The sequence below is a fragment of the Phaethon aethereus genome (assembly GCF_964289735.1).
Source record: "Phaethon aethereus genome assembly, chromosome: 8".
NCBI lineage: Eukaryota > Metazoa > Chordata > Aves > Phaethontiformes > Phaethontidae > Phaethon > Phaethon aethereus.
The window spans coordinates 4291490-4307028 of NC_138584.1; the positions used below are offsets into that span (position 1 = coordinate 4291490).

The 15539-nt window shown below is 38.8% G+C and overlaps 1 protein-coding gene across 1 annotated transcript in view; it reads left to right on the forward strand.

The window, feature by feature from the left end:
- RABGAP1L (RAB GTPase activating protein 1 like) overlaps positions 1–15539 on the forward strand; it is a gene marked incomplete at both ends in the record, with an annotated part of 227355 nt that overhangs the window by 46612 nt on the left and 165204 nt on the right. The gene's annotated exons all lie outside the window — the stretch shown is intronic.

Below are 15539 nucleotides of genomic sequence, written 5' to 3' on the forward strand. Positions count from 1 at the left end.
CAGCCTGCTCTCCTGGGCTCCAGCCAGAACCGGTACAACTACCATCTTTTCCTTTGACACCTGTGCTTATGGTAAATAGCCTACTGAAAATCATAAAGGTCCCTCCTTTCTGCAAGAAAACATCCTGAAATCTTCGAAGATGGTACCTTGCCCAATTGGTGATTACAAATATTAGGAACACAGCATGCCTGTGTTTTTGCACTGAACAAATTGCCCAGCAGTGAAAGTCAAAAAGTTTTGGAAATGCTGATCTATTCTATTTTTGTTGTTCTGTTTTTTCTTTGCATCTTGATTTGTTCTCCCTACTAATTAGGAGTGGTGTCCCTTAACTTTTAGAGAGATTAGATACCAAGAATGGCATAACTATATGCTTATCAATTATAAAAGATCCTATTATATAAGGACCAATTACCATTGGTAAAAAAATGTGATTTTTTCAGTTGACTAAAAAGACAGATAACCAATACCTCTTACTGCTTTTTGAATGAGATACTTAGATATTAAGCAAAATCGTCTTAGAGGATCTGATAGCTTTGAGTTGTATGTGCAACTTTTCCAGTTTCATCTTTTTTAAATTCAGTACCTGTAGCCATTTTCTTAAGTTTTACTTTTCTCCACCTTTTCTGAAAGGGTAAAGATAGGATGACTGTGACTTAACTCTTCTCTTAAACTGAGATCATTCACTTAATGGCAAGTAGATTCTTGATATTTTTATTATTTAATGTGGTTTGCAGAGAAAAATCAGGTAATATGGTGGTTGGATTGATAGGATGCCTCATTTTTGGTATAAGTTGAGCTGTTAGTGCTGCCAGTTACAGTCTTCCACTTGTTTGAATTATTTTAGCGGTGCTGCATGCTGTAGAATAGCAAAGTATATATGAACTGAAAATAACTTGTTAGAAATTAGTGAAAAAAAATATTGCCTCTGAAGAGCAGAAGTTGACAGAAGTTTAATTCTTTAAGTAGCTTCATTTAAGTTCAGACTTCAGAGAAAAGGTTTCGTTTATTATGAATGTACCAGGGTACCTAGTTTCATAATAAATGTTAATATTACTTTTACAAGCTCAGGAATAAAATGTCCCTAAGGTGAATTTGAGTTGCCAAGTTTTGATTCATTTAGAGCTCATCTGCAGAAAACCTTTCAATTTTGTGTGCACAAAAGGGAAAATCTTGTGCTCGCTCTTCAAAGAAATTCTTCAATTTTATGACAGCTCTTTTCAGGAAAAAAAATTAACATCCATTAGTAATTTTTATTTTTATGTCATGTTAATTTTAACTTTTATCTATGAAATTTGAGGTGGAAAATAATGCCAATAAAATCTTTTCAGAGCCTGCAAAATATTATAAAAAATTCTGCTACATTACGAATCTTCCTGCAGTTTCTTTTCCGTACATAACCACTTATGATAGCACTGAAATGACAGAATAAAATTCCTGGGGTTTGGCGTGCTGTATGACCTACTGGCTCTAAAAGTCACATAGGCTGACACACGTGTTCTGAAGGGTAGAGTGCAAATGAGGTTTGCAGTTGCCCTCTTGGAGACTGCAGTCTCTCTTTTGTCTGCGTGAATTTATAATCCGTTACCTGCAAAAACAGGGGAGCATAGTTGCCCGTCGTTTCAAACAGAATGATAAAACTTTGGGTAATATCGGTATTATGGCCTGAATAGGTTTAAATGATGGTTACTGGAAGAATTGATATTAGAATTGATAGTCTCATAGGCTCTGGATATACGTATATTGATGCAGATAAAAATTGTTTTGTTAGGTGTGGTGGAGCAGGGGTGTCTCGCTATTTCTTTAGAGTCGAGTGTGCAGTAATAGCCGGTAGTTCTGGTAAAGGCTTGGCACCTCAGGGCTTGTTTTAAAAATCCATGCTACTCCTTTCTAGATAAAACATTAGTGGATATCCTAGTTTAATTTGAATACTGGTTTGTTAATAGGTGTTCGGTTTTCCTGTAACAGTAATGATGCCGATGCTGAAAGAGCAGCCATAGTAAGAAGACGTTTTACACAATGGTGTTGTACACCACCGAGGAAAACGGGATCATTTCTGAAGTTCTCTACAGCGTGTGTTGTCTTTATGTAGTGCATAGTCATTCTGCGTGCATGCATTTATCTGCTGCAGCATAGGGCACTGCTTAGATGAAGGAAATTGCTAAGTACATGGACCACTGCAAGAGAGCTGCAATTCCCGAGAATGTAATATATTTTTAAACAATCAACCTTCTCTTTGTATTACTCTGACATCTAAAATTCACTTCTTCCTCACCATCCCTTGCTTTCAAACAAAGGTTGTGTAACTGGCATTCAGGGGGCTGCATTACTCAAGGGCTGGAGCTGTTCAAAGTGAGAGGAAGAAACGAAAGATGGGGGTTTGTATGTTGCTGTAATGGAGCAGTCAGTATGAGAGGGACTAGGTGGTATTATCCATATAACATCCACATTCTGGAAGTCAGACGACTGCACTGCAAATTGGAGTAATTGGATTTTAAATGTCTTGTTTGTAAGGCTAATCAATTTCTGTTATTGCCTATGTAAATAAACAGTAATGTTAGGCTTCAGAAGAATTTCAGGCCAGCCTCAGTTTTTTAAGATTTCCAGAATCTTAAATACATTTAAGAGAGCAAACCACCTTTTACTGACGATTAATTGCTGGTTTCAATATGTTAATATTTGATGCTATAAGAATTAAACATTTGAGAAGAACCCTAAGAATCAAAGGATCCAAAAGTATACTTGACATCTAGATTTTTATTTCTCCTAAAGAATTGCAGTTGGTGTTTAAATTCTCTTTAAAATACCTTTTTTAGCGACGGTACCAGCGGTCAACATTTTATTAAAGCATGTTTTATCATGGCAGTGTACAGCTAACAGTGGAGAATTCACAATAATTGAAATTAGTAACAAAAAAAGAAAGGCTTCAGCTGCATGTGTAGAACAATTAAAGCATAAATAAGTGATTAATACATCACTTAAATTCAAACTGGAATTTAATATGGGGTGAATTCTGATACCTTTTTCTACCTTAATTTATGTATGACTTCTTTATGATAAAAGCCCAAATGACAATATTATTTGTACATTCTTTAGGATATTCTTCTAAAGGGCTGAGCTAGTATTAAGTACATTTTACAACAATCACTTCAGAAGAAATGAGACACCTATAGATCTTCTTCACAGCCTGTATCTGTTAAACATTTTTTTTTTCCCCCCTTTGTAGTGATGAGTATGCTCATGCCAATTACAAGTAATTTCCCCTATCAGCAAGCAAATTTGCAGCTGCTGAGGTAAACTAACCAAAAGGCAATCAGTTGTAGTCTGCTAGTGCATATACCCTTTCTAATCCTGTTTTACGTAGGTTTCTGTGGACATGCCTAAATATTTCGGCAGCTAAGAATTTTTTTCTTGTTGTGAATTTTCATCAGTTGTTTTTTAAACAGAGATAGAGAGCTTCATGTTTTTTAATCATATGCTGCATATGACAAAGCCATCTTCATATGGCTGGTTTGTCTCAAAAGCAATCCAGTTTCAAAATACAACCTTTTCTGGGCTAGGTCATGCAATATACAGCCTGAATCTAAAACTGAATCGTTGTATACGGGTGGTGCCATTTCAGGCTCTGCCTTATCCAGGCTGTGTGCCTGCCAGAAGAGGTTTCTTTTACTACATGTTCTGACTGCGCTGTATACTCTATCTAGCGATTGCAAGGCCGATACATCACAGTAAGTTGTAGATTTTTATTTAGAGAACTTCCTTCCCCACCATTTCTTGGTTACAGCAGAGAGATTGATTCCTGGGGTAGGGCAGGAAGGACAGGTAAGGCCATTTTTGAGGCAGCCTTCAGACAGCCTTAGTTAGGTTAACGTATTACTGCAGTCTGATTAAAGTATGCTTCTTGTTACCTATATGGCAGAGGTACCTTTTGGAATGATGCTGCCTTTCTTTCACGAATTTGTAAATGTAGTTTCAGAAAGCACTTCTGTTCTTTGTTGTCACGCCTTCCAGGATTTCCTTTACCCTTCTGTGAAAATGCTTGCTCTCAAATTCTTCTTTTATGGAAAATTGAAAATACAGAAACACATGTTAGGGATAAAATGTGGCTGCAAATGTTAGAATAAATATTTTCTACGGATGCTTCTCTCTAGTCAGTGCAGAATGGCTATACCTGATATAAAAAGAAATGTGACCCCTGGATGCTGAATGCAAGCAATGGATTTACAGAGCTGTCACTTAAGTGGAGTGATACTTGGACTGCTGAATATTCTCTTTGAACTCGAAGACTTACATTTCAGGCAACCATGCACTTGATTAAGTTTAGAATATTATACAGCGAGGCAACTAATTTCACAGAAAGCTCAGAACAGCACATCTTGCGCCTTCAGTAGCTGGTTGAGTCAGCAACAAACATTGAATATATGCAGCCCAGCTCCTTTAGTGCATTAGATGGAATAATTGTAGAACTTCGAATTAAAGCCTTGATACTCGTATGTCTAGGATTTATCCTGAGTGAAGAAAAGTTACGTATAGTGATTGTTGTACATGGAGTTTCCTTTGCAGCAGCTGTTGACTTTGTCACAGATTCATTAGTTGATGTATTTTCCTACATTATATTGCATCTCTAGGAATACCTGTGGCTTCATGTTATGCTCAAGAGGGAATGAGCTAACTGTGTGTCTAGCCTCCAGGATTAATACTTGAGTCCGGGGAAACAAAACTACAGAAATATACTTAAATTTGTCTGTGTTATCCTTGCTGCACTCCCTTGTGTGTTGTTTGAATTTCCAGTGTACACCTCTTGATTATTGTGCTGCAGTAAGGAGTTAATCTGATTCTTTTCCCTTTAGCAGAAGTGAAGGAGGAACCTGCCTTTGATCTGTGTCCTTGGCCATGCTACTCCTGCATGCAGAAAGCTCTCATGGGCTGGGCTGAGAGGCTTTTCATGTGGGTCAGCAAAGAGTTATGCATAACACTAGTAAGAACCTTGATTAACTCCAGTGAAGACAAAATACAAGGCACATACTGTGTTTAAAGTATTAGCTTACCCTGGGATGCTAGCACATTAGCTATGTACATGGTTCCAGTGCAGATATTTCCAGTGTAAGTTACTGTTTCTAATCGTAATTCTCTGAAGTATCTGTTAAATACTTTGCTTAGTATTAATTAAGGCTTATCTGAGCATGGGCTTTGGAACATTTCACAGTGCACACAGTTCTGTTAATTTTTGAATAAAAGTAGCAATTTTGACAGTCTGACAAGCGTTGGATGGGAGACAGTGAGTTCTCCAAGATTGTCGTGGAAGTGGTTGTATAGCTAGGAGCCCTGTAATGATGATCAAGCATGTATCAGAAACTTAAGTATGTTAGGATCTTGTAATTATAGTCCTCTTTATAATTCCATACGTATAAAGGGGCAGAATTTTGGTATTCCCTAACTTTTCAGAACTTAATTTAAAATCATTAAGTAACTGTGAGTTATGTAGTGTCTTCTGATCATTGTGATGAGTGGCAGAAATACTGTCCTTATTGCTCTTTATTTTAATAATAAGCTCATACGTTTTACAGATCTAAGTAAGGTTGCCAGGACATTAATGAAGTGGCATAAGGTGTGTGTTTCTTCCTACTGACCGTGAGAACTTCGAATGACTGATTTTCTGTTCACCTTGATTTCCTCCTTTGTACTGTGTAGGATTCTCTGAAACTTGTACTAATTGTGATCTCCAAAGCAGGATCCAAAAAAAACCAACCACTACTTGTCTCTGAAGCTCTTTCTGCAAATTGAGTCATAGACGTTACATTTTAAGCCAGCAGAATGTTTGATTATTCTACTTTTGACTGCCTTTAAAGTTCTAGTTGCCATAACAACTTTATTTCTTTATTTTTAGCACATCAGTTGCCATAACAATAAAATATAGCTTTTTGAATGTAACCATTTTTTCCTCACTTCTTTCTGCTTTGTTTTATAAAGAACCTTCTTGGGGGAGGGGGGGAAGGAAATGTAGCAAAGCTCTTTCCCTGTGAGCACTTGGGTTAGAATATAGTCTGAGAGAAATTTTTTTTTTAAATTTTTTTTTTTATTTTAATCTAGCCTTATTCCATTTCTGTGGCAGTTTTTTGGCTAATGAGTATTTTTATAACTTAAACAGAAAAACTAATGCAAGTCACTCTATAAAGCCTTCCTTTGTAGAAAATTGCTGTTGAAATTTCATTTTTATGTGTTGTAGTTACTGTATTAGAAAACCGTAACTGTTTGAGTCATTTCCAATATCTTTATTTCATTATATGGAATGGCTCTAATATAGGCAACTGCTACTGATACGGGAAGCATTTTTCGTTATGCTATTGAAAGCTTTCCCTCTTTCTGTTTATTTGGTTGTTTTCTTGTTCCTTACTGTAAAATTGCTTTAGAGATTACCGTTTAAGTTTGGCAGTGAGTAACTCCATTTTTGTCTTGTCATTCTTTATCTTATCTTTCATTAAGATTATGAGAACAAATTATGCTCAGTTTGTTCCTGCAGCAGACATTACAGACATGCTGGGAAGAAGGGTGTTCAGGAAACACGCTGCGTGCCTTTTCCAGCCAAATTAATTCTGCTGGCCATATAAAAATGATGGCTGCTAGCATCATATTCAAACTTAGCAGGTAGGACCCAGTGTTTCCATTTCTTCTCATATGGCCCTTCCCAGGCATACTGTCAATTAGTTAGAGGCCAGTATTTAGTTCAGTGTGTTGATATGCTGAGTTTTGGGAAGTTACATTTGATATATCTTAAATATATATGAATGAAGAGATTGACATTTAGCTTGAAACATAATGTTGATCAGAGGGGAAAGGGTTACATGTGAATTTAATCTTGGTGAAAGACGCTGGACTTAAACTCAATCTAGGTACTTGACTTCTATATTCCCTGATCATGTCCATTCCAAAAGGTCTTGTAGAGTCTCTCAAAAATGCTGTCTTTATATTTAACCTATTTTTAGTACTGATAAAGTATATGTTTAATTTAGTTTTTTTCCTTAGACATGGCAAATAATGTCAGGTTTGGTATTTCTTTTTGAATTAAAAAAAATTTCTCAGCTCACATAACATTTTACATGTGCCAATTTCTAGCTATAAATATAAATGTCCTCATTATCTAATACAATCAAACTAATTTAAGACAAAATTTGCTCATTATTGGAAGTTCAGTGCATTTAGATGTTATTAATCTTGAAACATTATCAGATGTGAGATGATTTTATAAATTTTAATTAGCTAATTTTTAATGCTGAGGAAAAAATAAACCAGTAACTCTTGGCTTTCAGCGGCATTTTCTAAACTTCTCTTCATGTCCGTGAGTTACCCGGGAGTCTACCTCAACTGCTACTGTTTGCAAAATTTTGCTTCTAGACTGCTCTTGGTAGGAAGCTATTCCTGGTCCTTTCTTATATATGGTTATTGATGCAAGTGTGTGCGGATATAGACGCCATGCTGTAAGAGAATATAAAGTGATACCTCTTCAGCAGTTCCAGCTGGGAGGAAAATTTGGTCTAAATGAAGCTGAGCTTAAAATCCATAAAAAGAAATTGTGCCATGCCTCAGTTTATAAATAGTTTTCGTGCCATATCCTTTCCATGTCCCTCCCTTTCATTTCGTCGAAAAGTGGTAGAATAGTAATAGAGTAACACTTTGTTTAAATATAGTCTTCTAAAATTCACAATTTTACTTTGATTGTCTTCATCTTTATTGTTCCCAAGAAGCAGTGGCATTGGATTTACTAGTCCAGATTTGGGATCAGTACCACCTGCTCCTTGGTAGATCTTGCACTAAAACAAATAGTGAAACCAGTTCTTAACTGATTTTTGTCTACGTCAATATTTGAAGCTATGATTTTTTTCTCCTAAATGATCCTAGTTGTTTGGTGTTTTTCTAAGCCACCTCTTGCCTCCTTTGAGGAAGCACTATTTTTAAAAATCTATTAAAGGAGAAGTTTAGGGTGGAATGTGCCAATTACGTACGCAAATCAAAATGTAAACTGTCCATGTGACTAGGCAGGCGCTTCCAGCCAGCCCATCTAGATAAGACTAGATGCTGCGAGAGAATGTACTGTGACCGTTTAACCTCAGCCGCGTTCATGAAAAGCGGATTTGAATCTGTTTCTGACGCGCGTCCGTGAATTTGTCACATAATGGTAGCTGCCAGTTAACAATTTTTAGAAAAGACAATTGGAGTGAAGTGGATAATTCTGAAGGGTTTTAAACTGTTTTTGAGAAGAAGATAAATTATGCATACGGATGTTCTCTGTGTTGTAGCTTTTCAGTACAGTAAGATGCCAAAGGTTATGGTGGGGAGGTTTTTGTCATACAAGTCTGCCATTGTGACGTTCAGAAGTTACAGTACTGAGGGGGAGAAGGATTTGGAAGTGCGTGCAGCGTTGATCATACAGTAATTTATGGATGTGTGCTCTTGGCTTTGAGTTCTGAGGAGTGCTTTGAGGATGAAATGGTAGTGATGCTCTTAGCAGTATTTAAAGAAATTATATTGCATATAACTGGTTTCGTTAGTTTTTAAAAGGCAATGAAAAATGAAAGTCGCGTTTGTCTGTACTTCAACTTTATCCTTTGGTGCATCCAAACGTGATTTTGAAAGACTGACAGATGTTTATGGTTTTGATCCTTGTGTTTGTATCTTCGCAGTTGCTTTTGCACAGGCCTTAGAACCTGGCTTCCTAATCAAGGCTACAATAAATTATTCATCATTTGAACTCATGAAATCAAATTTTTTTGCCTTTTAAAAGGTCATGCTGTAGTTGAAGAGAACTCTTTGCCTTGCAGTATATGACAATCAAAAGTAGGTGATGATAATGTTTGGGATTTTTTCTTCAGTAACCTTAAAGTCTGTTCTTCTAGCTCTGCCGAAATGGAATTTCAGCATTTTTTATTAATTACTAATACTTACTGAGCTTATGCTTCTGCCAAGTCAAGAGGAATCCTTTCGAGCATACGCTTCCTTGGTGCCCAGTTGTGGTATGCTTTTAGAATACCAATATCTATGGAATGTAATTCCTGGCTTGACATAGACAAAGGAACTAGTAAAAACACGACTATGTCAAAACAAGCTTCTAAAAAGTTTAAATGAACTCAGTATTAAAATAATATTTTAAGTATTATTTTAAAATGAGAAATGATTCCCACAGGAAAAGAAAGGTTAATACTACTTGCACTGTTCAACCTATTCTCTACACGTCACTATTTCTTCATTTACAGTTCTCTTAATTGCTATCTTTTGTCCTATGATTTAATAGGTGCAAATTTTAATTGTCTCTTGAAAGCAGTGTAATTAATAGCTATTTCCTTTAACTCTAATGTATTTCCATGCATAGAGGCTGTGTTTTATGTTAGGACAGCTGCATGGATAGGACATGGGTTTGTTACAGTACTTGACAAGCAGAGGGACAGTTTCAAACGAAAAGCACATTCTTTTAGGCTGTTCAGTATGCTTTCACAAACCACTAGCTAAACATTAGCCACACAATCAAAAGCAGGAACTAAAGGAAAAGCACTGCAAATAACAGGGCCCTCCATCGGGATACCTGGAGCAGTGGTGGGTAGTAAGCCTGTATTCTTTTGCCAGTATTTTTTTTTTTTTTTTTTAAACTACTGCTAGTTTAAGGGCAGGTGGATTAGTTTTAGTGGCAGGCATATGAAACAGAGGGCACACGGCCTATTTTTGTCTTTTCATACCATCCTAAGACTTTTTCTTGTTTTTCCATTGTCTATTTTAACCCTTATGTAGTTTCAAGTGCTGTTTTTAATTGTTGTTTGATTAAAGCAAATGCCATGTTTAATTCCTGGAAAATGCTAATTATCACTATTATTATCACCATTATATTATTATTATCATCACCATTCACTAGACTTCACAGCACTTGCCTGAAGTAAATTCAGTTCTTGATAGATAGTTTTAGCAGGGTGTTTTATTTCTATTGATTTGAAGCAGGGAAGTTTGGTGGTATTTGTTGCTCCGAATTGAGCTTGTAAAGTGAACTCCATTTAGTGTAGGAGCATCAATGTAATCTTAAGGGAAGGTCCTCCTGAAGAAAAATGTCTTTGATGTAAAATTCAGAAAAGTAACCATCTAATCCATGAAGCCACAGTAGTAATGTTTAAAGGGCTACTGTAGCAATTTACACCGAAAGCTTAATATTTATTAAATACATGAATAATGATAGTAGTTAATTTAGAAGTTTTGAACGTTAGAAGTGTTTGATGTAATTGTTAAATAATAGCATGAAAGGACTGCACAGTAAACTTGCAAATGTGAATGCCCATCTTTCTCTACTGACCCACCAAAACATAGGGGAAAAATCTATTTCTTGCCAATTTCTTGCTCTGCATCACAGCATCCTCATTACCTAACGTTGTATAATACTGGCTAATACTTGCCTCATCAGAAACAGTCTTGGAAAAGGACTGGGGCTGTGAGTCCAGCAGAGGAGCAGGCTGAAACAGAGCCTGCTGGAGTAGCAGGAAAAGGAAAAGGGATCATCAGCTCCCTTCCACATCCCTCACATACCTTGACCTTCTAGAAAGCTACTGTCCCGTTCCAAGCTCTTACCTGAACTCCCCCCACTGTCTGCTCCAAATTATAGCTACCCCTTCCTTCTTCCCCACCTTCTAGAACCTACCTGTCTCTGCCATCAAAGCCAGTTTTGCCTCTGATGCGGAAAAGGCTTATGTAGGCTTTGGGGATCATTTTTTCCTGTAACAGTGCGGTAAGTGCTCCACAAGAGCATCTGCATTTCAGAAACGTAGCTGTGTAACTCGTGTCACTTGACCTTTTTTTTGCAGTCACGGGAGTATGTGGGCCATAGCATTGTAAAATGATTTATGGCATTCTTTATGATCATGGGATGGGAGGGAGAAGGGAAGGAAACTGATCTGTGATAGCAAAACTGATAAATGAGACTATCAGGTGGAGGAATAAATATTTCATGGATTTGAACTTTCTACAAGATCCTGTAGTTTCCTTGAGAACTAACGCTTTTGGGTTTTTACCACTAGCCCAAGTGTGTCTGGTCTGGGTGATGATGAAGACAAACTGCAACAAGAAAAATTCTGAGCTGGTACTGGGAGTCACAGTGAGAGTGGTCAAACGGTTGAACAGGGGCCCACGCAAAATGTGAAAACTCCATCCTTGGAGATGTTCACAACTCTGCTAGATAGAACCTGGCGCAACCTGGCCTAAATTTGGCATTGGACCTGGCTTTGAAGTTGGCCTTGCTTTGAGCAGGGTATTGTCATCCAGAGGTGCCTTCCAACATAAAGTGTTTAAGAAGTCCAAGATTATTTTGAGAAAAAATAATGCTTTTGTACATATATATGTATACCTTTTGTATCTCACATTATATGCCTGTACTGAGGTGAAAATTCGTGTCTGTTCTATGTAAGCTGGAGTTCTTCATGGCAGTTTTTTAAATAGATGGTTGTAGTGGGTGGATTTTGGGAAGAGGCTTTATATTCCAAATAACAAATACAACTGATCTTTGTCTTAAATACAGCACCAATATGACTTCAGAGAGCAACTTCAAAACACTAGTCTGATGTGAAAAACCCACTTATGCATATGCAAAATTTTTCAGGCAACTACTGATTTTTCTTCGTCCTCTCCCTCTTTAAGCTGCATTACAAGGTGCAGAATTTTTCTGGAGGCATTAGAAACAAAACCAGAGCGTCCATATGACATGGTGGACAAGTAAATGCCAGAGGTAGTTAAGATAAAAATAAAGCAAACTGAAGAAACACCTTTGTTCTATAGGCAAAGGAGAAAGTTGGTTAAAGAAAATAATACTTAAAAAAAAAAAGTTGGGCAGAAGAAGATAAGGAGCCGATACGTATATCAACATTGTCATTCGGGTCTGCATCTAAGTAAATAACTATTATGTTCCTCATCCTACACACTCAGCTGCAGCTCCCTGCTCCAATCAATGTCTCTTTAAAAGATTTTACACAAATTACTGTTGTCCGTTTAATCCAGCTGATTAAATCCAGTTTTTTAACAAAGAGAGTCCTGAATGACTTCAAACTAAAAATGAGATGCTGCTTTGTGCATTGCAGGAATTGTTTCTAGCAGTCCTGTTGCCTTACAAAAAAAAGATTTAGAAAACAAATATTCCTATTCCTTTGCAAATGGAAGGAAGGAGTAATAGATGTTTCTTTGCCTGGAGCTTCTACATCTACCTCTGTATGGACTTTTTCTGTCTGAGAAGCTTCCTTACAGGGTCACAGATGACATCACTGCTTTCACAGGCTTCCGTTTCTTGCACAAAGCTTGAGCTCCTACCACATCTCCTCCATTTTCAGCAGGGTCAGATGGTGTGAGTCTTCTGTTTTGGTTGGTAACTTCTGTTGTTTCTGGCTGATGTAATTCATAAAGAAGGTGTGGAATTGCTCCTTCAATTCAACTTGAAGAGTGCCATTAAATTTGTCCAGCGTAACCATTTTCTCTTTCTCACTTCCTTTTCTTCATATGCAAATAAATACAAAAATCCTGAAGCACATTTTGTTTGAAACTGTGCCAGAGTCCCTAACGTGTCTCTAATCTACAGATAGAAAACTTTTTAATGTTGCCTCTGCTATAACATTCCAGTATTGCCACGTCTTGTAAAATTCTGTCTGGAATTGCATAGTTTCGTTAGGACTAACTGATTTCTGCTTTAATTTTCATTTGCCTCCAAATACCCATGAAACAGTACAAGTTAGTGCAGTCAGTCTGTTGCAGTTTGCACCACTTCTTCTTACAAAATGCTACCGGGAGTCGGGCTCCGGCAGTAGCTGAGTTGATGAAGCCAGTGCCAGCTTGCAGCAAGACTTCTTCTTGTTTTTGTAGTGAAGGAAGCCTGCTCGTATTTCCACAAAGAAATCAAACTTCCTTTTGAATCACTTTGTCCCTTTAATTATAATTGATGAAAGGGAAGCATTTTACCTGCATTGCAAACCAACCAGCAGAGGTTGCCATTGATTTTTCTGTTACCACTTACCAGTTCAGCAGTATCTGGATTTCTTGTACAAGACCTGAAACATTTTGGCTGACGTGCGTGCTGGTTACCAGAGTTTGGTGCTCTGAGCACAGCATAATAGGCGCTGCAATTTTGTACGTTAGCTGGTCTGACCTGTGAGCAAGGTGACTCGGTGGTCGCCGTAACTTTTAGAAGCTTCAGTGGTTGCCAGTATTCAGATCTGCATTGAGGAGAAGGCACTGAGCATGTACTTTCTGTGGTCCGCCTCATTTTAGGCTTTACCTTTGCTTATCTAACGTGTCCTCGTGTCTTTGAGACTTTGACATCCATTTTAAGATGTTTTGACCCTGTGTTTCTCCGGTGCCCACCACGAAGGGCCCTGGGGAGCGTGAAGTACTGGTTGCTGCCATGCCTGTGCACACCGTTGTTTGTTCTCCTTCTCCTCCTCCCCCACAGGAGGAGTGGGAAGAGGAGGAATAAAAATTGCTTCCTATTGTTCTGCCCGTGGTATGGATAGCTACTGCTCAAAGCTGAACTCGGGGACTAAATTTAGTCGTTAAATCTGTTGTCGCAGCCATTTACAGTTCTGAGGTATCGGAGTGATTTTAATTTTTTCTTAAACCCTTCGACGGAAGAATTCGGGATTATCGCATGCCGTTATTGCAAACCACGCTCACGCTGCTGCGTTTTATGCTGCTTCACATTTCTCCAGACTTGTCATTCAGCCTTGAATATTTGCTCCAGGCTATACTCGAAATACAAGATGTTAACCCAGGAGCAGCTTACTCAGATTTTGCCTGTGGTTTGCCTTGGAACTAAAAGAATTTAAATGACTGTAGTTTCTAGTGACTTGGTTTGTTACAGCCTCCGATACCGTTCTTGACACGTGTATTTTGCTGATCCGTAGCCCACAATACTGTTTTGTGGTTGGTATTTTGGTATCTAAAATTGCTGTTTGTGTCAAAGGATGTACGGCGTGCCTGTGTAAGATAACTTTGATGGTTGTACTTCTGTTACTGGCTTTATTTTTAGGAATCATGAAGTAAACAAAAGTTCTGAGTCGTTAATCAGGGAATAACAGCATCCATTTGCATGAATACAGAGATCAGTTAATTGGGTTAAAAAGTCTGTGCTTTGAAAAATAATGTGTTACAAGTATTTCTGTTAAAACAGATGTTTGCAATCAGTGGGAGCAATTAACAATCGGTGCAGCATTGAAACGGGTTGCAGATGAGTTTTAAAATAAATCTAAATAATTGATTTTTAGGGGACTGTAACTGTGTCTTTCAAGCAGGTCAAAATCTGGGTCAAACCATGGCAAATACATGTTGTCTGTAAATGTTTAGCTTTGTATTACAAGAGCTGCGTATGACATCAGTAATCTGAGAGTAACTTAGGCGGTGGTAGTGGTTTCTAGAATAACTTGAACAACTCTAGGTTGTCGGAGGGACCCGCTTAAACGTTTGTTTGGGGGTTTTGGGCCGTACATCTTGGGGGCTTCAACCAATTCTTTGGCCTTGAGCTGGAGTTCAGCGGCTTGGAGGAGTAGGGGGCAAGACTTACAAACTGCAGCGCCCAAACCCCCCCTTCCCCGCTGCTTCCACTCCGAAGTGCACGGCTCCACAGCTGCCTGCGGGGGCTAGCGGCCTGGGCGGGCTAAGCGCCCGCTCCTCGCCCGCTGCTCGCCACAGCCGGGACGCAGTCCTGTGTGCCCCGCGTGCCGTTCCCCCGCCGCGCTGCGGGGGGCGCCGCCGGCCCGGCCCGGCGGCCGTTACCTAGTGACAGCGGCGCGGCCATTGGCTGCGCGCCGGGGGGGCCGGGGAGCCAGTCACCTTTCCAGCGCCCGGCTGGGCTGCAGCGGCGGGGAGGGGGGAGGAGGAGCAGCAGGAGCAGCAGCAGCAGCAGCAGCAGCGGACTCAGGTGCAAGCAGTCATTTCAAGGGGGAAGGAGAGGAACAGCGGCAGAAGCTCCAGCCGCACCACAGTAACTAGGACTCCCCTGTCAAGCAGTTCATCGTAGCGGCTGATAAGGATGCGTGTAGGTGAGAAAGATCGCTATATTGCTTTAACAAAGAATTAGAGAAGGTAGCAATTTTATATGTGCTCTGTTGCTTACAGACGAAGGGAATGAATAACCGGCAATATTCTGGGATGTTATAAAATCAAAAGGACTTTCTGTACAACGTGGCAGTGCACGACAGGAAATTAACTCCAAAAAGAACGCTTTCTCTCAAACTGCTGCAACAGAATTGAGAATTTTTCTGTTCTAGTGTCTGAAATTCCTCCTGAAGACACAGCAAGGACCATCAAAAACATCATCAAGATTCTGGTACTTTTACAGAGACTTAAAGCAAATGCCAGCGTAATATCTGAATGACCTTGGAGATCGTTTTATGTGGATTCATTAATTTTCCCTGCCAGTCTGCTAGTCTCAGGAACTCTAGGATTAAAGATGGTTTCAACATTTTAGGGGCCTTTCAAAAAGCAAGATTGTATACAGTTAATTACCTGCCTAATGATTCCTGAACTAATCAAGCATTTGC